A 25,871-nucleotide genomic window follows, 5' to 3' on the forward strand; every position below is an offset into this window, starting at 1 on the left:
TTCTTATTTCCTCCACCTGATGCTGTTTTTCGAAGTGCCTTTCTATCCTCAGAGAATACTGAAATGGTGATGACCTAATTTGCATGAGAGGATTTGTAAAATCGGGCCAGAATTGGAGTCTTCTGCTGTTAATCTGTGTGTGGTAATGCTGCCCTTAGTGGATTTTTACCTGTGGCTCCGCCTTTTTTTCCCTCTATGTTCCCCTCGTTTGAACCATGAACCTACACAAACACACACACAAGCATGACATAGAGAGAAAACAATAAGCTAAAGTTAATTTGCACAGGACAATACAGGACCTTGTATTTCAGAGAGGGTTCATGTAACAATTATTGAAACAACTTTGATCAGTTTCTTTCATAGTTTGGTGAAATTTGGTGATCTGCGTTATTTAACTGTCCCTATCCCAATAAAAAACTGAATGTTGAATGTGCTTAATCACAAATTCAGAGCCTATCTATGATTGAGGGATTGCCTCCCCTTGGCTCTCAACACGCTGGTGGTGCTAACCGCACAAACAGTGCAAACAAAGGTAGCAGTGCTGGCAGAGCTAACAGTGGGGAATTGGAGGGTGGGCTTCTACGACGACACGGTGGTTCAGGACAGCGTTATGAGCACAGTGCAGCGTGTTGGGGATTATCGAGCCAGAGGGGTACACACTGGGAATCACATGCACTAACATGCCCGGCTACGTGAACAAAGCACAGAGAAACTCAGATTACAACACACACAGACGGAGAGTGACTTCATTCTCTGCTCAGGTAGACATTACGTCACCATATCTTTAAATAGCAAATTGTCCTTTGCTGCTATATTCATTTAAATTTTACTTTCAAATGTAGCACCTTTAAGTTGTTGACATAAGGTTTTTTTTTTTTACTTATAGTAACAAAAAAATACCTGTGTTTATGCAGTATTTGGAGCTACAGAATACTGTGATTATTGAATTTCAGGCACTCTGTTATTCTTTAGGCTAAACATTCACGTAACCCCCCCCCCCCCACACACACACACACACACACACACACACGCACACACACAGAGACAAAGCACATGCGTATGCATATACCATTAAGCTATATTCTTTTCAATATTCACTTTGCCCACCTACATCTTTTCTTTTCATCGCTCCCACTTTTCTGAACAACCTCTATCCACTTCACTTTGTGCTCATCCATGGAGGCATAACTTAACCAAGTGTAATCATGTATGATCAACATAAATGGAGCATGTGAAGATTCCCAACACTAAGTATGTGAAAATCCGCCCGAGGATGTGTGTTGTCAGTGAAACTGGAGCTGTCAGATATTTTAACCTTACAAGTGTCTTGGCTGGCAGCACAGTGAAACTCCAGAAACAGTCTGAGGCACAGCTCACAACGCCAGTGAGCTTGGCCGTAAGTAGGACAAGAGAACTCTCCAGGCTGCTGTTGAAATTGAAACAGTCCCTCCAGGAATTTTCAAATTTGCAACCCAAGAATTTTTTTTCAATCCACACTTAATCACACGTATTGCATTGATTTGCAAGTTTCCATAAATCAAAACAGTTTCTGCTTAAGTTTGTTGCTGTTTACACAAACGGTTGCAATTTTAACACAGAGTATGTTTAAAGATCCGTCATTGGATGTGAGATCATATCCAATTGATCATCCTTTTTCACTCCCTTGAGCCCCTTATATTTGCCAAATATCGTGTCAGATAGTAAACATTTGTTGTGTTACAGTTAACCTCAACATTGTCTTTTGCTTTGCTTACATCTTACTAACAAGTCACTTTTAAATTCTGAATGTTACTGGATAAGGATAACACTTTTTACTTTTTTTATTTTTTCATTGTTGGTGAACAGGTACATGCTCTAGTTTCAAGCAAATTACAGTTTTCTGCTTCACATGAAATATAAACGATAAAACCATACACGTCTGCCTTGTGTGGTGTGTCTTGACTGCTTGCCCTTTGACACCTAGCTGCATGAGATCAGATTGGTTGTCAATTCAAAATATATAATTAATTTCATCCCCATTTAACAAAATTCCTACAAACTGTACTTTTAAAAATCTGACAGTGAAGCGTGCCATTTGTTTAGAATCAATATCATTCCTGCCCTATGCATGTCTGAGAGGTGGAAGTGGCATCACTTATATTTTGAGGATGGCTTTTTTGGTCAATCTAACTGCCTCACAATGATGTATTCCTCTCGCAGAGTGAGCTGATCTGTTCACTGTTCTTGCACTTGTTCTGCAATGGTTGCTCTCATATCCTCACAGTGCAAAGTTCCGCTAAAGGCAGCACTCACACTTTTGCATTTTAGAGTTTTTATTTTAGTGTGCATGTAAACATAGCCACTCACTCATGGCAAACATACCGTATGCACACAGTCAGGTTGAATGTGTCCACATGTCACCAGCCAAAACCGTATAGAAACTGGACAATCACCTCTACTCCATTTTGATATGTACACTTTACTTTGCTTTCAACTGCTGCTTCACATTCTCCATTCAACCAGCATGTTCGAGAAGTTCATAAAAACCAATGAAAGAACCTCTCAATTGAAATGATTTATTTACAGTGCAACAGTAATGCTGCGGTGACACATCCAACATTGGTAAACAGACAAAAAGAGACCACAACATATCAGAGTATGATAAGATAATTTGCCAAAGTATCTTCTCCAGGAAATTATACCAATAAAGAACAAGGCTAGTTGTCCTTTCTTCACACTGATGCTTCTAATCTTTTCATGCCCTATTTTGCACCTCCAGGAAATTGGAGATTTCTTTGTGTATAATCATAATCTTAATCACTTTGTATACGTGTCCGTCGTGTAATGGAGATGGATCAGTGCAAGATGTAGAGCAGTCGTTGTTTCTCCCAGGAGAGTTCGAGGGCCTCTAGTTTACCACGGCATAAGCATAGAAACATGTCACGAGGTGAATCTCATTCAACAGACTTCAGCACACACCACAGCTTTTCTTTGATTTGATACAAATAATATCAATGCGTGCTAAGCTTGTATAGCCTTCTTACAGTAGAGGCAGGAGGATATATCCCGTGAACACAAGAAGGCTGACTTCAATCTAACAAAAAAAACAACAGATGTTTGATTTGCCTGCACTCTAAAAAAAATTGTCATCCAAATGGCATATGATGGGCAACAGAAGATTGTTTACCCCACAAGGCCTGACTGAAAAGTCCTGAGTGTCGTTTTAAGAGCTTTACATTCGAACGTCTAAATCCTAACTCAGCATTTCATGCACTTTTATGTTGTTTAGCATTACAGCTTTTATGATAATTACTGTAAAAGAATCGTCATTATGCAGCAATGCTTTGTTAGGCTCTTTATATTCAGCACGTCTCAGTGAGATCTTTTTGCAAGAGAGACCTGACAACAAATGACTTAAAATATATACAAGATCACAACTAGGACAGTGCAGTCACACAAAAGCATTAATCTCTCTCACACACACACACACACACACACACACACACACACACACACACAATAATTAGACAGTAAATACAAAAACATGAAAAACAACAACAATGAACTCGTACAGATGAAATGTGTCTCTTACTTTAAATTGCATTGTCATTTATTCCATATCGAAGGTACACTATTGGGGTGGCATGGTATAAGGAACTACCTAGGCTGTGATGCGGTGTCATTTTTATAGCTTTGAATTAATCTAAGGATCTTAAATTCTTGGCAGCTTGAAGAGTAAAGCTTTGTAAAGGAAAACATGGGTGTGTAGGTACCTTCTATCTAGACAATAATGAATGCAACATCCAACTTAAGTGGTGAATGGAATAGCAGTTGATGACATCCAGATGTTTAGTCCACAGGGTAGTGGCAGCAGTATGAAAACACAGTATACGTATATTCATAAGAAAGCATTAGATGATGAATAGGATTTTAGAAATGGTTGTTTTCTGCCTATAAAAAGCAAACCTGCTTATTTACAGCATGAATCCATTTTGACTTTTCCAGTATCCACTTTGGCTTTTAAACATGTGCTGTAGCCTAGTTGAGGGTCATTTCCAAGCCACTACATGCATAATTGTTGCAAATGAAGTAACATCTTCAAATCCTCTGAAAAACTGGAAAAAACACAAGCCTTGTTCACAAGCCTTATTCAACAAATTAATGTGAGGGCAAATTATCTGTGCATTTTATTCAGAACTCCACAACAGAAGACTCACACTTACATTACTATAATTACAAAAGTCCACAAAAGAAAGAGCTCTCTTGGTTTACATTGCCTGTAAATCCAGTTTGCTCACTTAATGCTGTTATCATGCCTGTTTCCCCTCTCTCTCTCTCTCTCTCTCTCTCTCTCTCTCTCTCTCTCTCTCTCTGTATCCATGCCAAAAGCTGTTGTGATGCGAACATGCCACCACGCAGGCAGATACAGAGGGACATATATTATTCTGCCCTGTGGGAATGAAGCACCGGAGTTACAGAGCATTTGGACTATATAGGATTAAGCAAACCCTATAAGGGGACGGGTTTGCTTTGTGCATGTATTTACATATGAACCTTTTACCTTGAACAACAGATTAGCAAAGGAAACCTCACAAACGACAATTCTTCTCTTCCTTTACATTGACATTGTATGTGTAAAATCAAAATTAATGCATTTCAGATACAGAAATATGATCAGGGATGCAGTGTGGATCAGTGGTTGACACTAGTCCTGTGTTCATTCGTTATTCAGGGGGTTGTGCAACATTCACATAATACAGCAAAAAGCAATGGTGTGAAGGTCAAAGGATTTGATGGATGTGTAGAGTGTCAACACCAGTGGCTCAGGTTTGCACAATGTTCTGTGTGATATTTGTATTACGCAACCATTGTCTCAATCTTTCTCTAGCCTCTTCAATTTGGTTTTAGTTCCCTTACGTTAACCGATGCGTTGCCATTGTGAATAAACATTTAGCAATAAACATTGGCAGTGAATTTATTACAGATATGTACAGTGTGAGCTTTATGTCCAATAAGGTGCAACCGATGTTAAATGGGCAGCATAGATGTTGCATGCGAATGTAAGTCATAACAAATGCATTATTAACAGTTTAACTAGAAATTCATTTTCGAAGCTTCCAACACAAAAACGTGTAAAGCAGGGATGCTGTAGTTTATCCCCAAAGTATTTTATTTTGTCCACCCCTGTACATAGTTGTAATAGCACATCAAATGTATTAAACATTTGCATATGAGAGCTATTGCCAGAAAAATAATACTTATACCAATTTCAGACTGTGGTTCTATTGTTCCTTTGTAATATATATGATATGTTCATAGCTGTACCTTAAGTTTCATTCATTTCAGTGCATTCTTTTTATCCGAAACAAATATTTTTTTATTTAGTATTTGATGCGTGAGACTGGAGCTCACTGCTCTGTTTATGCCATATGACTTGTCACTGAGAATAGACCAGAGACTTGGGTTAACCCAAAGAGCCTTCAGCCAAACAAGGGCCGTGGGTAAACAAGCAAAGCGAGAAGGGAGTGAGAGAGCGGGAGAGATATGAAGCCAGCGGCACAAGACATGAAGAGGAGGGGGGGGGGAACAAGGGGCAGTGGGAGAGGAACAGACAGAGGGTGAGGGGGAAGCTGCAGCTCTTGTGACCTAACTCAGGGTTAGTGCAGTGAGAGAAGATGGCTAATTAATGGCTTTAAGAGGGCCGTTCTCATAGAAACTCCTTGTGGGTGATTACTCACCTCAAGGCCGTAGCCTTCTCAGAGATGGCTTGTGCCCACTCGTGGCCCTCAGACACAGTCACACATGCAAGCCTCATCAAAAGCCTATTTTACTTATCTCATTAATTGCAGTGCTGGCTTCATTAGCAATATGAGGCATCAAATGTAAGCAATTGTGAAGTGAAGCGTTGTTGTTATTTCTTAAATTAGAATTGTGCTTATTCGCTCTGGGGTGAAATGAATAAGTCTCACCTTCTTAATTGTGGAAATCATGCACAATTAAACAATATTCTATTAATAAGCACGACTCAAAGCAGTATGTGGAGGCTTCCGCTGGGCATTTTGAAAAATATTAAAGAAGGTGAGTGATGCTCTGGCAGCTAAAAATAAACGCATCTCAACAATGGGGAAAGTTTCATATTTTTAGCTCTCTTGCATTTTGTTGTCTATCAGCTAATCATGGAGAGCTTTTCTAGTAGAGATTAGTAAACACAAATGACAACTGAACATCTCCCCTCTTGGCTCCTTGTACATCCAAGGCGATGTGTTAGGGAATGCTTTGTTTTGCCGACGAGCCTCATTTATGGTTTGAAAAGCATCTATGGAAATTTCCGCACTCATTATAAAATCTGCCGTGAATGGGAACTCAACAAGAGAGAAGTGAGCAGAGGCGTTAATGTTTGTAAAAGTCCCAAGTTGACAAAAGTATTGAGAACAGATAGGGAAAAGGCTGAAATAACAAATAGATCACGCTGTGATTACTGGTGCGTGCTTTTAAGGCAATACAGTCGCAAGCTCTTTCACGTCGACTAGCGGGAGATAAAAATGCAGGCTTTGTCTGTGCTCTGTCAACTGTTCAACTGATTCACATCTGAAAAAAGAACATGCTTCAGGAATTTTCGGTTTTTTAAGTACCAATTTGTGCAATGTTTCTCACTATTGTGGTATTTACCTAAAAGTACTAAAAATAAGGTAATTGATTTCAGTTAGGCAGTTTGGTCAAAGCACTTAGGCCTTGACAACTACATGTCAAATTAAATGATGACAGTTAGTTCCATCCAGACATGAGTCAACTTGGCTAAATCAAACTCTACTTGTCCTACAAAGGCACAGTTCCAGGTACAATGTGCATGTATGCGATAACATTGTGTCCAAATCCTCTCTGTTCATAAACAGTTAAAGTAGAAGAGAGGTTTTTTCTTTGTGCTGGAGGTTCTGATAAACATGGGGCAAGATTCAGCACCAGAAAAATGCAGAAAAAAAGCATACATGTTTTTCAAGCATACAAACAATGTATTATTATCTTTTACTGAACTCTGTACAGAGCCAATGTTATGTAATGATGAGGCATGCATAATTCAGTGCTGGGAAACATGACGCTTATCCTGCACATCAGAGACGGTATGCAAATACCAATCCCGCTACAGTGTGACGGACGTAAAGAATCAATCAACTGACAATGACACTAATGCCTACGATCACCTCTGGATAATATTAGTGGGCACAACCCGTCCAGCCCATCTCAGACTTCCCTGAACACAAGAAGAATTGTATTTTGATGTAAACTAATTAAAGAATTCAATCATAGTTAGAGAGGCAAAGTCACGAGAAATAAAAGGGGTTTTCTTAGTATGTAGCGGCGTATTTTTGTGCATTACTGCTGATTAAAGGCATTCGTAATTTTGTAATTTCGTGCAACTCCGTATGAGCCAATGTACATTCTTACAGACATGCGCATGCGACTTCAGTTGCATGTAAAAAAAAAAAAGAAAAGAAATTTGACTGTCCCATCGCATATATGTAAACGTGCACCCAGCTGAGCCACTTAAGTCCACTCTGCTTGTTGTTGTTACTTGTTGAGAACATGGAAACAGTGAAAGCATCAGCTGTAAGATAAGCTATATGTTTTCTGCTACAGATTTCTATTCAGACAGACTCGAGACTGTTTTGAATTTGATTCAGGCAATTTCCAATACAGAAAATATGCTAGAATTATACATTTTGATGTGCCTGGCTTTATTGGGGGATACAATAGTTTCTGCTATATTTTTCAAACTAATATATCCCGTTTTGTTATTATCATTGTCATGCTCTAGATGTTTCTGGGTAATTGTGGACCCAGTTATGAGAGCTCTACCCAGCCTGGTGGGTGTCTGGTTTGTTGGACCCAGTTACACTGCAGGTGTTTCACCTGAGAACCTGCAGACTGCTGCTGCACAGTGTGCAGTAGGTTCATATGGTAAGCAAGTCAATATTTAAGGGATGGATGTGGTGAACTGTCATTTGTTGGAAGCTTGGCTTGTTACCTTTGGGGAACATAAGCGCTACAGCAGCACATGCCTTGGTGGGTGTGGGCTTTGTTGTACTTTGGTTGCGACTGGGTTGGCTAGTGAGCCTTTGTGGCAGAGGAACCTTGTGGATGCTGTTTTTCGGTTGAGCGCTTGTGGTAGTTCGGTTCTGTGCGTTTTGGTAGCTGGTATTTATGGAAATTCCAGTTGTGTGTGTTCACCACTTGTTCTTGCATCTCCATGCATGAACTGGCCCTGCTTTTGAGTCTCGTGCTGTACCATATTACTGTGTACTCTCTCTGGCCTTCCTTGCTTCTCCGCTCTCACTCTTAGATGCTTCTCCATGTGTTAGAGTTGCTGGGTTGCTGGGGGACACACTACAATTGGTTAGTATGAAATCTATAGGTAGTTTACTTTGAATGTTAGCATTGCAGTATGTTGGTATCCCTGGTGGGAACACTGTTTTTTTATGGAGGAGGGGTGTTGCGACCCCTCCTTTCCACGAGGGGTCTGTGTCCTGTTCTCTGTCTTTTTTCTGTCTTTCAGGATGTTGATCGTGAGCTTATGAGCCACACCTGAGCCTGGTGTGGTTCCAGCTGTAACGTCTCTCCACCTGATCCTTTACAGTCTCTTCCTTGGCTGACACGGCTGCTGTTTAGTTTGTTTCACACATTTTCACACATCCACAATACGATTACCAAAAAACAATGACAATCACACAGTGAACTACCGCCTCAAAGAAAATCCACACTAGCACAAGGATTCACCTGCTTGATGACTTACAAAGCTGTCAGCTGAATGACAGCTCTGGTTATAGACATCCCTTTATTCTGTTTTGCAGTCATGTTCTCATATACTGACACTGTTTCATTGCATGGCTGCATCCGCAAAGAGACATTGGACTTTTTGCTGTGACAGAGCCACCACTGTGTCTTTTGAATTTAGGATTATTTGAAGTCTTTTTTTGCCTCAAATTATTCGTCAGTTGTTAGCAAATTCAGGGACATAAACAGATGAATCATGAAAACATGAATGAATGAAACTTATTATTTCACTTTGGTATAGAGAATTATATAATGATAACACGTGGACGTGATGTTAGAAGTACTTTCCTTGAATTTCCAAGTAATGATCTAATCACTGTTTTTGTCTTTTGGAAAGGACAATTGAGTTTAGAACGGTGAACTATTCAAGACTGAGTGGTGTGTCAGTGTTGATCTGAGGTCACACCAAGTTATTAACCCCTTCACTTGAATCACTCTGTCACGGGTAAACAGCTGGAAGTAAATAATAGCGCTCTGAGTGGCCCCTTCTCACCTCTGACCAATCGACGACATCTTCTTGGACAAACATCCAGCGTCCTCTTTTCTCTTAACATCACACATAGGTGTTCTAAAATAATGCACTCAGCCACGTGGTTGTACCATGGGTTGTTTGTCTGCAGGGAATGCATCCATAAATCGCATCCTTTCTATTACAGTTCTTGTCCAAACAGCGGCAGACATCCTAACCAATGGCTCTCCAGGGACGCCTTCAAAAAGTGATTTATCATGAAATATGGATACAGCTGAAACAATAAATCAAAGTTATGATCTGCCTTGTTCAATAGATCTTGAAGGAGATGGGAGACTGATGTCATGCTCCCACTTACAACCACTAATCTGCCAAAAATTGTTATGAATATCGGTGTGTTCAATTTCACTGAAACATATTGTGATTTTCAAGTTGCTGGTTTCTTTAAAAGAATGCATTGACTTCACTCATCATGATCATCAGCTAATCATATACAAGGTCACATAGCATTAGCATTAAATGTGTCACTATTCTTACCATCTTAATTTAATTATTCTAACCTTTTTTTTTCCTTAGTAATTGATATATAACGACTCTTCTAGCCACCATATTGTACATCAAACACATCGATTAAGGTACAAGACAACATAAAAGGTGATTTGACTCTGGCAGTAAAGAATGTATGTTTTGTAACGTACATTTATAATGGAAATGCTGGAATGAAATGAAAGTGGAAAGACACAAATACACGGGCCACACCAGATTTGAGATCGTGATAACAAATGCTTCATGCTTGAAGCAAAACAAACTGGGAGAACCTGCACATTTTTTATTGTTTGTGGTGAAAACAGTCGTAAAATAAATGAAACTCGAAACGAAACGCTGCAGTAAATGCAAGAGAGAGAAATATTATGAGACTTATTGATTCTCCATATTGACCTTAAAGTCAAGCTCGAAGTGATCGATGTTGGACAAGAAAATGTAAATAAAAAAAATATATGAAAAAGGACTGGTAGATGAGATCACATCCCTTCCCTCACAGTTCCACATCTAGAGACGGAGCCACATTCCATTTGATCTCATTGTGTTATGCTCTCTCACTAAATGCAGCACAAGCAGCAGAGAGTGAGAAAAAGAAGTGAGTGGTACCGTGACTGCACAGTGCAAATGCAATGCAGTTGCAATATAACTGATAAACAGAGCCATCTCAATTGTGCTCACTGAAGCAGTGCAAGGATAACTGGATCATAACCAGATGATCTGGCTCAGTTACAAATGATCCACCCTCGTTTGGAGCTGCAGAGGCTCGGCCAAAATGGCTCCTTAGCTTTTAAACGGCGCTTCACATCATTTCTCTTTCCTTCCAATTATTATGTTAATTGATGCACGGGCTGCTTAATACTTTAGACATGCTGTGAAAACTCTGATGCCCAGTGTTCTAAGTTAGGAATAACAATTTAAATAGAATCAGTGGAGACAATCTGTGATCTGCCTGTGCAGACTCTGAATATTATGTGAAGTCCTTTATGGGACTATAAACAGTCCATGATTCTACCTCACAGCATCACATGAGCTAGGTCATGTAGTAGCAGTAGAGCCTGTGAACTAGTTAACATCAAAGCAGTCATTGGGTTGATTTTTGAAGATGGAAGATGTGCCGCGGGAAAATGGATTTTTAAAGACACCATAGTGGAATAGGAATGATCACTGCAATAGTGGGGATAGGTCTGTGATTCAGAATGCTAAGACGTTATAATGATATGTATAATATATACATGTAATTTGGCCTCATTAGCAAGTAACAAAGGACTTTTTTGTAGCCAATGTTCGTTTTGTATTATTACAGACATGGACTTGGAGCTGACGCAGTTATTATATCTTGAAATGTATCCTAAACTATTTGTATGGTTTATCAATAGGTCTTTTTTTTTAATTTCAAGTTTTTTGCTGGTTCCAGCGAACATGATTTTAATATTTTCTTCATCATGTATTAAACTGAATATTGCTCGCTATTGGACTGAATTTAACCTTTTAAACCCCAAAACCACCAGCGGGAAGGACAAGTATGTTTTCTTTAAACTGCACTGTTTGTCAGAGCCAGAAGCTGTAAAACAACAAAACAATAATCGTCAGATTTCTATCTTTCCAGCGGTGCTTGAACATATGTGTGACGAACACAGAACGCAACCAAAACATTGTCTCATTTAAAAGCTAGCCTTGAATAAACCTTTTGCTTTACTCAGATTCTGTAACAAACTCCTCAGCGCTACTATTAAGCTATGATTGCCTCGGCTGAGTGACAAAATTCCATGAAACTTTGACTGAACTGCAGGCTGCTGAACACACTGTATTGAGGAAAGGACAGGAGAGACTGTAAGCGGAGGTTGTAAACATATGAAAAGTTAAATATATATATATAGCACTTGGAGCCTCCATTTTTCCCAACATCGGTAACACTTGTGCAACTTGGGAAAATGTTGGATATATAGATATCATTGTTTGCCAATTTAAAAAAACAAAACAATTATCAATTTATAATTGTATCTGTATTATACAGCACAAAATACATTATTGAGTTCTCTCTACTTCTAGCCATGACTGTGCCGTTTCAATAGAGGAAGCAGGACTTATATATTGCAATGAAAATAAATGCTAAAAAAGGAAAAATGTGACGGGAGTGAAAGAAACGCCATGATACACTGCTTTGGGTTAAGAGGGTTAAAGGTGTCGCCTATCTTCTGTGATTTTTATAAAGACAATTATCGATCAATTAATCAAGAAAGTAATTGGCAGATCAATTGATAATGAAAATAATTCAGTCCCAGACACTTTACGCTCATGCCCTCTCTCTCTCTCTCTAACTCTAACACACACACTGATGATGATGATGAAGCGGAGGAGGAGGAGGATGTGGGTCTTTTCTTGGGCCTAATTTAATTTCTTCCCTTGCGCTTTTGTCAATATCTGTGCATTTTGTCATTTGTCTTTTGTCATTTGGATTACACTCTCATCTTCGTATTCCATGTCAGGTCGATGCTTCTCAAATCAGCTCTCTTTATTAGACTGTCCAAAACAGTGAGGCTGTCATAAAGAGCTTGTCATTGTCTGCTTGACAAATCGTGTCTTATTTTCCTAATCAGCACCCTGCTGAAAAAGTTTCCTCCTTTTCTATTTTCAAATGAGTCTCCAGAAGCTAACAATGGACGGAGTAATGAATAGATGCAATGGTTGATTGATTGTTTGGACCGTTTGATTGAATTAAATAAGTCCAGTTATACAATGTCAAAATCTACTAAATATTCCACAGGACGGAGTAAAGGCTTTGCACTAAAAAGGCCACAGTTGCTGCCCGACATGTCTCTTGTCAGCACTCAAAAGGTTAGGCGTATTGAAATTGTCACCCTCTACTCTAAAAATGTCTGTGAGTTTTGTCCTTTTTACAATGAAATTGCAATCATAGATCATAGAACCAGATCGGCTCCCAGTGTTACAGTAAAAATCCATCATGTTTTGTAATGAGAGAAGTGGAACATGCAATTGTTTGGGATTTCAGTTGAGGGAGTTGTCAGCGACCACCCAGTGAAACTCTCCTATGTTGTACACAGTGAAGGACATTTTATTCACTGCTCACATGTTCCCCCCTTTTACAGCAGTGCTCATCAATGAATTGTGAGGAAGATATCTTGTTCTGATATTTGGAGGGATACCATTATTTGATCTTTGAAGGACTCTAAATGCTATGTCTTTATAATCTTGTGGCATATAATTTCATATTTTGTCACTTTTTTTTCTGTTAAACTAGATTAGTGTACCGCAGAGGACATACACACTACATTCATTCAGGAGAACAATTAAAATACTGTTAATAAAGCAACACCATTTTGCAAAAACTGGTGGAAATTCCAAGTTGGTGATTTTGTAATGTCTTCTTGATATTGAACGGTTGAGTCCTCTTTGTGTGTGATGAGGCAAAACCTTTTTCATTCATGTGATCTTTCTGAAGGTAGTGGTTCCTTGACTTATGTTTTGCATGTGGGGTAGTGGAAACACGCTCAATACTTTATATTTCACGCAGGTCCTTTTAAACAAAAACACTTTGATCTGCACTGATATTGATCTTCTACAATCTGTAGGAGTATTAAAGCAACTTCAGTTCAGCAGACTGTTGAAGTTGCTTTTCATCTGGTAATGGGTTAGATAGAGTTATGCTGCATTTCCACTGCATGGGGCGGCCAGCTCTATTCAGCTCGACTCGCTCTTCTTTTAGTTCTCCATTAGCAAAAGTTGTGAATAGTACCTGGTACTCATTTTGGGACCACCTCCGTCGAAGTTCCAAGCGAGGGGGGGGGGGGCGATACTTTGAGGTGGAATCCAAACACTGCAGACTGCTGATTGTTCAGAGAGAATCTTCAACAGCATAACTTGGGACATCCTGCGCAAACCCGCTAGATAGCCAAACCTCCGTCAATAGCGACCACTATTTTTCCATTCGCTGGACCCAGATAAAAAAAACACCTTTGGGTTGAATATGACTGAGAATATTGATGGAAATTGCAAAGTTTCATGTTTCCCACATGTGCTGTTTGAACGTGAACTGTAATCACATTAACAGGTGTGTTTTTCAGTTCATCTGTTTATTCATTCATTTATCCATCCATGTCTTAAGATGCAGTGTGCCATTATATGAAGCATTTATCAATTTGTTTATTATTTAGAAAACTGTTATTGCGTCATGCATGAGTTAAAACATAGACAGAAACAACAGAGCTATTGGGAGTTTTGGCCAACATTTTTACAGACAAGTGTAATTCCTGAATGCTTATTTGTATTCTGTTCACAAGCATGCACACTCACTGTGTGATGATTGTGAGCCATCATTATGACCAGACACTCAAAGCATTGATCACAAATGTCTTAAAAAGTATATTGCACAACTTCTTCAATCTGAATGTATCTCTCAGAGATGTGGATTTGACGGGCTTGAAGGAACTCGTATACTGCACCAATTTCTTCAGGGATGGTTTCCTTTTCTCCAAAAAATTCTGCCTTTGGAATAATTTGAAAGATGCTTTAATCATTACATTACATTACAGTCATTTAGCAGACGCTTTTATCCAAAGCGACTTACACATTTCTACACCGTAGGCACAGCTACGGGAGCAATTTTGGGGTTAAGTGTCTTGCTCAAGGACACATCGACATGCGACTAGCGGAGCCGGAGATTGAACCGCCGACTCTCTGATTGAAAGACGGCCCTGCTATCCACTTAGCCACAGTCGCCCCATAATCACATAACACTTCTACACATGGGGGACTTGAGCAGTATGAGTGAAATGCTTTTGAATTCCTGCAGCAGGCAGCATTTTGGGTTGTTTTCCTGTGAAGTTTACTTTAGTTTTTGAAGAATTATTTAGGGAGAATCGATAAATATAGTTGCCTCTAGATTTAAAAGCCAGATATCTTCAGTAGTCAAATCCACATGTTTTCAAGAGAGCTTTAGGGCTCAGCCTTACAGCTGAGCTCATCATCTTTCTGCAATCCTAGAAGATGCAAAGGATTTTGTCTTGATATTCTTAATTAAACTGCACAGAAAATACAATAAAGGTAAGTCACTGTTAACATGGGAATTAAAAACAAAAGGGGTAATTGCCCCTCCTATGGTTCTTTTCCCTATCCCCAGTCTTTTCCTCAGTCTTTTTTTTAGATGTTCTTAGTTACTAATAGTTGCAGTCATTTCCTCTAATTACGAACACGGGCAGATGTTTTAGTGTTGCAGTTAAGGAACTTAAGGATCTGACTTTAAAGATTGCTCCACTACTGTCATTTTGAATATTGTTGGATCTTGAATATTGGCCAAGACAAACCCATTTGTCCTCTCACAGCAAGGTTCCCACTTATTCAAAGTGTTCTGAGAACACCCCATTGTTGCCACCCATGCTGCTTTAAAGATACAAGCTGATACGTTAGCATGCAAACATTAATGTGGGGATGATAATTTTTACAAATTAGAAAGCCCATTATTGTAGCATTATGTTTCACAACAAACACAATTGTATATTGGTGCAGTAAGAAGCATTTGTTGAAACACTGACCATCACTAAATGAATGATGCTTACTATCTGTTGTAAGCAGCTTTATAGTAACTTTGTTGTTGTGTTGTAGGGACCTTGGTTCTGGAGCTGACATCAATCCTAGTGCCAGCATCCATTAACAAACATATCACCCAGCCTATGCAACTATTTATACTTAGCTAGTGAACCCTAATTGATCATTTTTCACAATTGTGTCCTAATTCAGTGTCTACTAAAGTGTACTGCTGCCACGGCAGAACAAGAAAAACGGATCAGTATCATGGTAAACAGTGAAACGTGTATTATCATAACAAGATGTTTTTTTTAATGTTATAACAAGATACAATTTTCTTGGAATATGGCTCATTTACAAGATTTGGTTAAGTTCTACTTCATGCTTGGGTTGTGACATGGCGAGATTCTGCTGTTATTGAGCACAGTGGATGATATGTATGCGCACAGTAAGACGAATTTTGAAATGCATGGAGCTGAACAGAAGGAAAAATGGAGGACACTACCTCCAGAGTCTTCCTTCTTTATAAAGTATCTTGGTATAGCATGAAAACATCTTGTTATAACCTGAAAAGTTGTATCATAACAATAATGTAATACTGATCAGTGTATCCATTGGAAATGTGCATTGAAGAGTTACAAATTAAGAGCAAGAAGACATTAAGAATGAAATAAGGGCCGGAGTTTGTCAGGTTTTTGTTTGGAAAATGAATCAGATTTATTCACTACCCTGGATTTTAATAACATGGTATATGCTAATGTATGTGTGTGTGGCTGGGGGGGGGGGTTACTACAACTCACTCTGGTTACAGTCTGTTTATGGCTGGTTTAATGAGAAGTGCAGGAGTCAGGCTGTATGATCAATTCTTTGCTGTTTGATAAGCACATTGCGGGCCTTGTACTTAAGAGTTTCAATGTCATGCTTGGTCGCACCTGCCAGTTGTAATGGAAGTTTGACAAAGGAGGTGACCTAATGGAATTTAGTAAGAACATACAGCGCTGTTCATTATAGTTTTCAATCAAAGAGAAAGCCATTTACCGATGTACATGCAGGTAGAGCATGCTGTTGGGTCCTCTTTGATGTTTCCCTGTGGCTGATTTAATACATTACATTATTACATTTATTTACATTTCTTACATTATGACATGTAGATGTACATACGGGTATATATACAAAGTGTTTTGCAGCTATCTAATATGTGTTTTTGCCGCAGACACGAGCCATTTTCTCATATGAGTTCCGGACAATTTCCAGATAATCAGGTCAAAATATTGTCCTCAGTTTCCCTTTCACGTATTGAGCATATACGCTGACATACTGTGAGTAGAGCATGCTTGAAGGAGGACATGACGCAAAAACACCTCAGTCACATAGCCGGTTCATAATTTTGTCATAAATAATGCGAGACTCTTGCCATTCCTTGAATTTTTCTGACAATTCTGGCATGTGTGATGGCCTTCACTGACAGAAGTCCCTGAATCTCTTCGTCTTTCCAGTTTGACATTTTTGGGTGACATCTTTGTGTAAATGACTCTTCGTCTTCACCCTCAGCTGCTTCTATTCTTCTGGTTTTGCGCAAGCCGCGCGATAGAAACGTCATCAATACGCCATCTCGCTTACTGTGAGTTCTCTGAACAATAACCAGCTCTATTCACACATGGGCGCAATCTGACATTACACAGACTTTGTATCAGGGAGCTGGCCGGGTTAAGTCTAAGTTCCGGTCCGAATGATTCTGGCATTTGAGTTCTCACATACGACGCCTTTTACGGGTGACTAGATAAGTTCAGGGTTGCAGTGCACGTGCGAAAGGGGCTACATAGTCATAGACATAGTCGTTATTATTCCTTGGGGTTAGGGAGTTATAGTTATAGTTATTTGAAATGGAAGTGCTGTATTAGCAAAATATGAGATGAGGAGTGTGCACTAGTAATAGGCCTTCATCTTGCTCAGATGTTAGTGTTTTAAATCCAGGGGGCTAATTTGAATTAGGCTGATTAGCAAACACATTAATATCTGTTAAAAGGTGCAGTTCAAACATCACAATGTTAAAGAATTGTGATTATTTTATTAAATCTGATTTTAGCTGGGGATGCCATCAAGACATTTAATCAATTGTCGTAGTACAGTGTCATTTTGTCTGAATATGTGTGTTAATTTACCCAAATCTTTTACTATATAATTGATTTCAAAGTTTCTTCCTCCAGGCTTTGGTTGAGGTGGAGTTTGGATGACATTCTAAAAAAGATGCACCAAATAGGCAAGTGTTGTTGAATCACTTTCCTTAAACATAAACATTAGAGGACAGGCAGTTTGGACCAACTGATGCATAAGACTTATAGTCAGCGTGTTGACAGTTAATGATTCCTCTCATACACCTAACACATACTGGGAGTTGTTGAATATTATCTCATGCACAATTCAGAGTCAATGTTATGAGTTATTGAGTCAAAGTTGTGGGATTGTCATAAATCCCATTTGGTTACTTATTTAGACAACCCTTACAGGGATTTTAAATAGCTTATCTTGCCTCTATTATATTCAGTGGATATCAATCTCCCATGCTGGGGCCAAGTCTAAAGTAAAGAAATATACAACCTATCAGACTATGGATTCAATGGAAGGGCCCTGCATTGTATCCCTGTAGATTTTCGGCAGCTATTTATTTTGTGTTCGGAGGTGGTCCCAGAGGGGCGGTGCATATTGAGTTTGTTTTGAAAGCGATGCTTCCATTAGATGGAAGTCAGTCATCTGGTTCAGTGTTGACACTGGCAGAATGCCTGATTCAGCCTCACTCTCTGGGCAATTGTGATGGAACACTGCACCATACAAAAAGTACTCGAACATCAAATCATCCAAAACTGAGAATGAATGAATATGAATACATGCATTTACCACTGCAGCGCTTAGATCTATATGTATACATGTTAACAAAATAATTCTAATGTCTTTACTGGGGCACAGATGTTATTAGGTTGCCATTGTTTTCTAACTTTTAAGTTGCTTATTGTGTTATTACATTTACATATGAGTCTCTGCATTTACCTTTGTGGGCATAACTAACGCCTCCTCTCCGCTAGTCCGTGCTGTATAGAGGACTACGGTCTAAAGTGGGTTCCAGCGGTCTGTCTCTGTTTGATATAATAAACAGTGTGCATGATGTGCTGTTTGAGCAGGGATATAAACACATTAATAAACATAATGACATGATAACAAATTCAAAAGTGCTTTTTGTTTTGAACCAGGTTCTAATTAAAACCATGTTTTGTCAGTGTGTTGAATCCATTATTTATAATTTCTGACCATTTTTTGTCCACTGACATCCACTCTCTTGCTGAACGTGTGCATTATACAACCTGATTAAACCATGGTCTTTGTGTTGTTGGATCTGCATTGCATATATAATGGATTAGTACCACGGAATGGAGTCCACATGGTCTCTTATGGCCCATCTGAGCAGGCTGGCTATTCAGCCAGTGCCCTCCCTTTGCAAAGTCACTTCACACCAAATTGATTTTTTGATGCCAAATGCAAGCTTATTCAATGCAGTCCTTGTAATTTCAATAGATGCTGTGCAACCCAGATGCAACATCTGCCTCCATATCCTAAACAGATATCAAAACAAATTATGAGACTGAATTGTTATTATTGAAGCAAACAAATGAATGGATGAATGAGTTATTAAATGAATGCAGATCCAGGCACTGATGAATCGGAGTGGAAGCACTGAGGGTGCAAGCACTGTACTGCTCTGTAACCATATCAGCTATGAGTCGTGGTGAAATATATATATACGTATATAAAATGCACTGAGGCGGAGTTAAAATGCCCTTGTTTGTTTTTCATCTCACAAATCAAACCAACAGAATGTACACTAGCCTTTCATATTACATGCAATGTTATAGGGAGGCTACAATTATCAGAGCAATATGAACATTCAGCCTCCCTCGTGTGGCTCAAATGTGTACTGCAGAAATAAATAAAAATGATGTCACTAGCAAGTGTCAACATAACTAGAGAAAGGTTAGGGTAAAAACATGCAAGCCAGCTAAAGCTACATTGTTCGCTTACCATGGATTTTTGGTGTAGCTTTTCAGCGTTGGATGGAGGAAGGCCGGAGTCGGATATTTCTCCAATGTAGGTACAGGACACAATGGGTTCCTTGGCTGCACAAACATAAATCCCCATATGCTCTCTTTGTTTCTTTCGCCAGCATCTTTTTTTTTTTTTGTGCATTCATTGAATGACAGCATAGCGTACTTCTGACCATTCTGGTTCAGGCGGATGATCAGGTCTAAAAACAGCAAATCGACCACATAGTCTGTTTAACGGTTCTGGCTTTGTTTATTTTTTTCAAGCTCTTCAATTCCTCTCTCAATCCTTTTAGCATGAGTCATTTCTATTTCAACGTCCTCCTCAATCCTGTCCATCCCCTCCAACCACTTATCCACTTACCAAGTAAATCAAAATTCACAGTGAAATTTGAAAATACAGGTAAAATGGCAAAATGGTATTATTGTATTGCCTTCAGAGCTGCGTGTTTATAGAGTATTTTACAATGTGTTTTAACGTGGCTCAGCCAATGATAATCAAGAACCGGAACTATCAGTTGTTTTGCTACAGAACATTTGTAATGCCCGTCGTGCTTTTGAGCCTTGACGTTACATGCATACAATCAATCCTTTTTCCTATGAACTGTAATGCAGAAGAGGAAGCATAGGTGGGTTGTCTGAGTACACACTGTGATACCCACTGGGTATGTTCTATGAAATTGTGATTCCTTCTAGGACCACCTTTTTGTCCAATCTATAATTAAACTCAAACTTAAAAGCCAAGTACTTTGCAAACGACCCAAGGGTGATGCTATCTCTTTTTGCACTTTAAGTAATACATTGCCGTGTTTTCACAGTTTTCAAAACACATTTTTATAAAAGACTTAACTTTAAGGCACAAGTCCCCCTAAAAGGCTAAGGGATGAAGAAAGGCCCCATGCTTATTGGATGAGAGCCACTTCTGTTTAAGAGAACGTGCCTTTGTTTATTTACTTTCAAGGGGGCATTTTCTGCAGCACATGATTTCTGCTGGAAGTGATCTGTAATTAAAAAAATATGTATCACAGCTCTTATTGTAAAATTATAAAGAGCAGTCGTGGGCCCCCGCTTACCAGAACTTTGGTTAATACACTCCAAATGCATGCTTGCTTCAGGGACCTGTGACAGAGAGGAGAGACTTGGAGCTTACAAGTCTGTATTGCACCTCATCTGCCTGGGTCTTCAGGGCATTTCTGATGTGAAATGACCTCGATGTAATTGCTAGTCCCTGTGGGGGATTCCTCTTTGTTCAGCTAAAATAAGATGAGCCTAAGAAGGTAAAATTTTGTTATTTACTCTCTTTCTCACCTTTTTAGAAGACAGACAAAGTAAGTGGACCACATTTTTAAAGAGGGTGAGTCAGAGGCTCACATTCTGTGATTGGTGAATGTTAAAGGTCGAGCTTGCTCCTACTTCTTCTTCCTGGCATGGTTTTTTCGAAAATTCTGCAGAAAATACTTGAAGCCACTTTGGAAGAAAAGCCTTAAAATCCCCTTTTTATATCTCCTCTTAGGATGCTTTACAGATTCCCTGTTGCCATTTGAGATGGCTAGACATGTAAATATGTTGGTACTGTATTTTCCAAATGTCAATTACAAATACTGAAAAATGGCTCCCTACCCAAAGCCTTGCAGGATAAAGAATAGTAAATAAAGTAGTATATGGAAATCTAAGTGCTTTAGCTTAGGTTATCCAACAGAGACAAAAAACAAAACAAAAACAGTTTGGATATAGAGAGAGAATAGAGAAATATTTGCGTCAGTGCACTTTAAACCTTTAAACAAAAAAATATAACTTCCATTTCATGCATACCTTCTTACATATGCAGCAGGAATAGAAACGGATCATATTGCCGCATTTCACGTGTTTAATGTATCTCTCTTAGTTCATTTGAAGTCTCTCGTCTCATCCGACTTTGAAGTCATTGACCATTCGGCAGTAGCTGTTTTGCTTTACGACTCAGAACAAATGCTATGAGTAAGTCATTTAAGGTGAGACGGTTGCTAGGCCTTTGTGTGGCCCTGAGGTAAACAGTATGTACATCATGTCAGGTTTGCTGCATAGGCACATACATCTTTACAGTCATTTGCATAACTCTGTGGCAGTTCTCTTTGCACTTCAATATGATGGCTTGTTTCTTTAGGTGATAGTGGACAATAACCACACAACAGTTCGATATGCCTGTGAAAGCCTCTTCTTTGAAATTGATCTTTCTATAAATGGATCATTTTTTGTCAATATGCAACTCATTGAATTTAAACACTATTTATAATTCCTTTATTCTCAGGTTTTCAGTGAACCTTGCATTGGTAGTTATTTCACACAGAACATTTTACCGTAATGGTATTATTACTGCTCAATTGATCTCCCCGAGACAGAAGATTCTGAGACTTCTACATATTGTCTGTAAGCTTATTTTAAGAGCTTATTGTAAGGCTGTCACTAGGGACATTGCAAACCCAGTGGGACTTTTGCCTTTTGGTTACAGCCACAAGGGAGAAACCCCCCGTCACATATCATATGAGTAGTCAAGCTTCAGTAATGACTGTTACTGTAACCTGATGTGTTTTTCAAACAAGTCTCCTGCTAAGTCAAAAAACACTCGGGTTCTTTAAAGTATCTCAAAATCATGTGCTTTGAAAGTTAATCTGGATTTAGCGCTGCTTGTACATTTTTTTTCCCCCTTGTCTTTGAGATCAAGCTGTTCTTTTATACTTTATTTATCTCGAAAATATCTACTCCCGTCAGTACCTCTATCATCTTACCTGCAGTTGTGTGACTGTCACACAGGGAGTGTTTCACACTAGTTTCTCTTATCAAACATTAATATTGTTTATTCTTGGTCCACAAGTCATTGTTTCATATTTCAAGGCAAACTCTCTAATCGTGTCTGTATGGGTAACGATAATTCTGATAATAGGATTAGCATTTTGTGATATTTTTTCTCATTTTCAATCCATGATTGAAATTACTTTCAGACTGTTGGTTGGCATCCAGCTAGAATCACAGGTATCGTATCTGCTACTTCTATCTGCACGACCAAATAACAGCATTTGACAAACACATTTGTACAGCAGTTGACTAGAGACAACAGGAGAATATTGTACATATAATAACAATAACAACAATAATACACTTTATTTGTATAGCTCTTTAAAAGGTACTCAAAGACACTTTAAATGCTAAAAACAGAAACAATAAAAGCAATTATAATAGAATAGATGAAAACAGTAAGGAACAGCCCACAAACATACATCACTAACTTCACAGGTTAAAAGCAGCTTTGAAAGTGGCAAGTGACAGGAGGGAGTCCAAGAGGGAGGGGGCAGCAACGGAGAAGGCCCTGTCCCCCCAGGTCCGATGCTTGGACAGAGTAGGGGGGATCTGAGGTTGCGGTTTGGTGCGTGTCGATGCAGGAGGTCCAAAAGGTATGAAGGGGCTATGTTGTGAAGGGCTTTTTATGTGATGAGAAGAATCTTGAACTGGATTCTTTGCTTCATGGGGAGCCAGTGGAGGTTTTGAAGGACTGGGGTGATGTGATCTCTGGTGGAGTGGGAGAGCAGACAGTCAGCTGAGTTCTGGACTTATTGTAGTTTGTTGATGATTTTGGTGGGTGAGCCGTACAGGATGCTGTTGCAGTAGTCCAGTCGAGAGGCGATGAAGGCGAGGATGAGTGTTTCAGCGGCTGTGGAGGAGAGGGGGCGGGGTGGGGGAGACGGGCGATGTTTTTGAGATGAAAGAAGGCGTTTTTTTGTGATGTGATTGACGTGGCGTTCAAAGGAGAGGGTTTGATCAAAAATGATACCAAGGTTACGGACATGTGTGGAAGCAGGAACAGTAGTGCCATCGATGCAGAGGGAGAAGTTGTGGTGAGCTTTGTTTCGTGATTTGGGGACGATGATGATGAGGGTTTCAGATTTGTCGCAGTTGAGTTTGAGAAAGTTGGCTTGCATCCAAGTTTGCAGATATGCAGACTATTTCATATGAACATGCCTGTCATTGGGGAAAGGCTTACTTTAGATGCTTGTAATGCATAACACTCAGTGGCGGAATGTCTGCAAGAGCGTGGGTTAAACAAACCGATATAAGAATAATACACCAATCATAAGTGGCTAAAAAGAGAGTTCCACACAGAGGTGATGTCCAAACAGAATCTGTGTGTCCAAAAGCAGGTGGTCTCAGGAAATACTTATTTGCCTAAAATAGCTGTATTTACCATTCTGAACATGAATATAGCATCAATCAACTATTAAATATGTTAAGATAGTGGAGGAATGTCTACCTGAGCAGAGAATGAAGACTGTGTTGTTATCCAAGCTTCTCCTTGCTTTCTTTACATAGCCGGGCCGACTGTGCATGCCTTTAGTGCATGTTCATCCATGTTAAGGCTTTCATTTGGCAGTTACAGCTGATATTGCCCTCCTGACCAACAACATCATTGCAGAAGCGTAGCACCCACCCTCCTGTTGCCCCTCAGGTAAACTCTGTTAGCTCTCTCTGCACCCCCGCTGTTGTTTGCACTGTTTGCAATGTTAGTGCTGTAAGTACGGTTAGCTGCGAGATGCCGGCTTGCAGTCGCCATGTTGAGTGTGTGCATAATAAAACCTTATATGAATCCACTCTAGCTATGCAGCCATATCTCTACAGAGCTCTGTGTAAATAACACTTCTATACATTGCCTATGATGTTTCCTACATTACCTGCTCATTGATTCAGCAATTACCTCATTCTAGAAATTCCATTTTACTTTAATTCACAGAACAAAGTAAAACTTCATGTTTCACTCTTAATGAAACACTCTGGGCTCAGTTACTGGCCCTGGCCTCAGTAATGCATCATGTTAACCGGAGAATGAAGGAAGAATAATGGTTAAGCCTGTTGCTGCCACACATCTGGGGATTCATCGGTGAAAGTGAAGATGAATAGGTGGCCTATGAAGGTATATTTGTGTCTTTATTATGCAAACAAAAAAAAATGTTTTAAAAGCAAATTGCTTGCACTGCAATCAAAAATCAAGTTTGTAAGTGAAAATATATAAACTGAGAATAATTTATTTGTTAGTTTTGCTTATGAAACTAGAATTTTTGGTTAAAAAAATAAAATCTTTGGTTGAAAAAAAAAAATATCTTTGATTTAAAAAAAATAAAATCTTTGGTTGAAAAAAAAAATATCTTTGGTTGAAAAAAAATATATATCTTTGGTTGAGAAAAGCTGGTTTCAAAACGAAGAGCTGAGCTGAGCTTGGATGTAGTGGGCGGGGCATATGCTGTTGAATGTGCCAGGAGTTTCTATTGGTCGGTTTGACTTTGCTCTCGGTATCTGCATCATCTAAACACTGACGGGAGCATATGCCCTGCCCACTACATCCAAGCTCAGCTCAGCTCTTCGTTTTGAAACCAGCTTTTCTCAACCAAAGATATTTTTTTTTTTCAACCAAAGATTTTATTTTTTTTAACCAAATATTTTATTTTTTTTTAACCAAAAATTCTAGTTTCATAAGCAAAACTAACAAATAAATTATTCTCAGTTTATATATTTTCACTTACAAACTTGATTTTTGATTGCAGTGCAAGAAATTTGCTTTTAAAACATTTTTTTTGTTTGCGTAATAAAGACACAAATATACCTTCATAGTGGCCCAACCTTTCCCTTTGATGGAGACACTTTTGTCCACTGGCCTTTTAAAATGAGAGCTGTTCTGTATTTTTAACTCATCCCTGCAAGCCATGTGCAACCTAACAACACCGGTTGAAACCAATGTGAGGCAGACATGACTTACTTACATAAAGTTATTAAAGTGTGTCAGGAAATACAATACAGTATGCAGAACATCTATTCACATCCCCACTTGAGTTTAGCAGGTGCTTAACTGAGATATTTGACAGAGCACTCAGGATAGAGATATCAGTTGTTCATGTCCTGTGGTAATCTCTTTTTGTTTATTTGGCTTATTTAGAGGGGATTTTTAAAGACACCTTTGTAGTGTTTTTTATCTACCAAATAATAAATAATAGCCTCTGCATGAAACTGCATGGATGTGTGCTTTACATATTTCCTTGTCCAAATATTTAGTTGCATTTCTCAAATGAGATTTAATGGATTTCAGTGACTCCTTCTTAACGCATATATGTGAATATGTTTTTTTTCTGCTGAGAAATACTTCTGATTATATTGTTCAGTCATGTAAGTATCAACTATCAGGCCACTGGTAGTGTTAGACTATTTTACAGTATATTGTCAGAACAAACATGTTTGCTTTTGCCCATTTGCCATTGCTTTATGTAGGGAGATGTCCATTAATAATATCCACATGTATTTGGCACCAGAGCTAGCCCATTGATTCCAATTCAGCATCATAATTGATGTCATTAGGGGCCATAACAGCAGGCAGGTCTTAGCTCTAACAAAATAGTTATGAA

General features: G+C 39.0%; 1 protein-coding gene across 2 annotated transcripts in view; it reads left to right on the plus strand.

Annotated features, from left to right (window-relative positions):
* The window catches only part of LOC116396721 (catenin alpha-2-like), a 186,766-nt gene that overhangs the window by 102,817 nt on the left and 58,078 nt on the right, over positions 1-25,871 (plus strand). The window lies entirely within an intron of this gene.

This window comes from Anarrhichthys ocellatus, unplaced genomic scaffold (assembly GCF_004355925.1).
Source record: "Anarrhichthys ocellatus isolate YVR2014 unplaced genomic scaffold, GSC_Weel_1.0 scaffold58, whole genome shotgun sequence".
NCBI lineage: Eukaryota > Metazoa > Chordata > Actinopteri > Perciformes > Anarhichadidae > Anarrhichthys > Anarrhichthys ocellatus.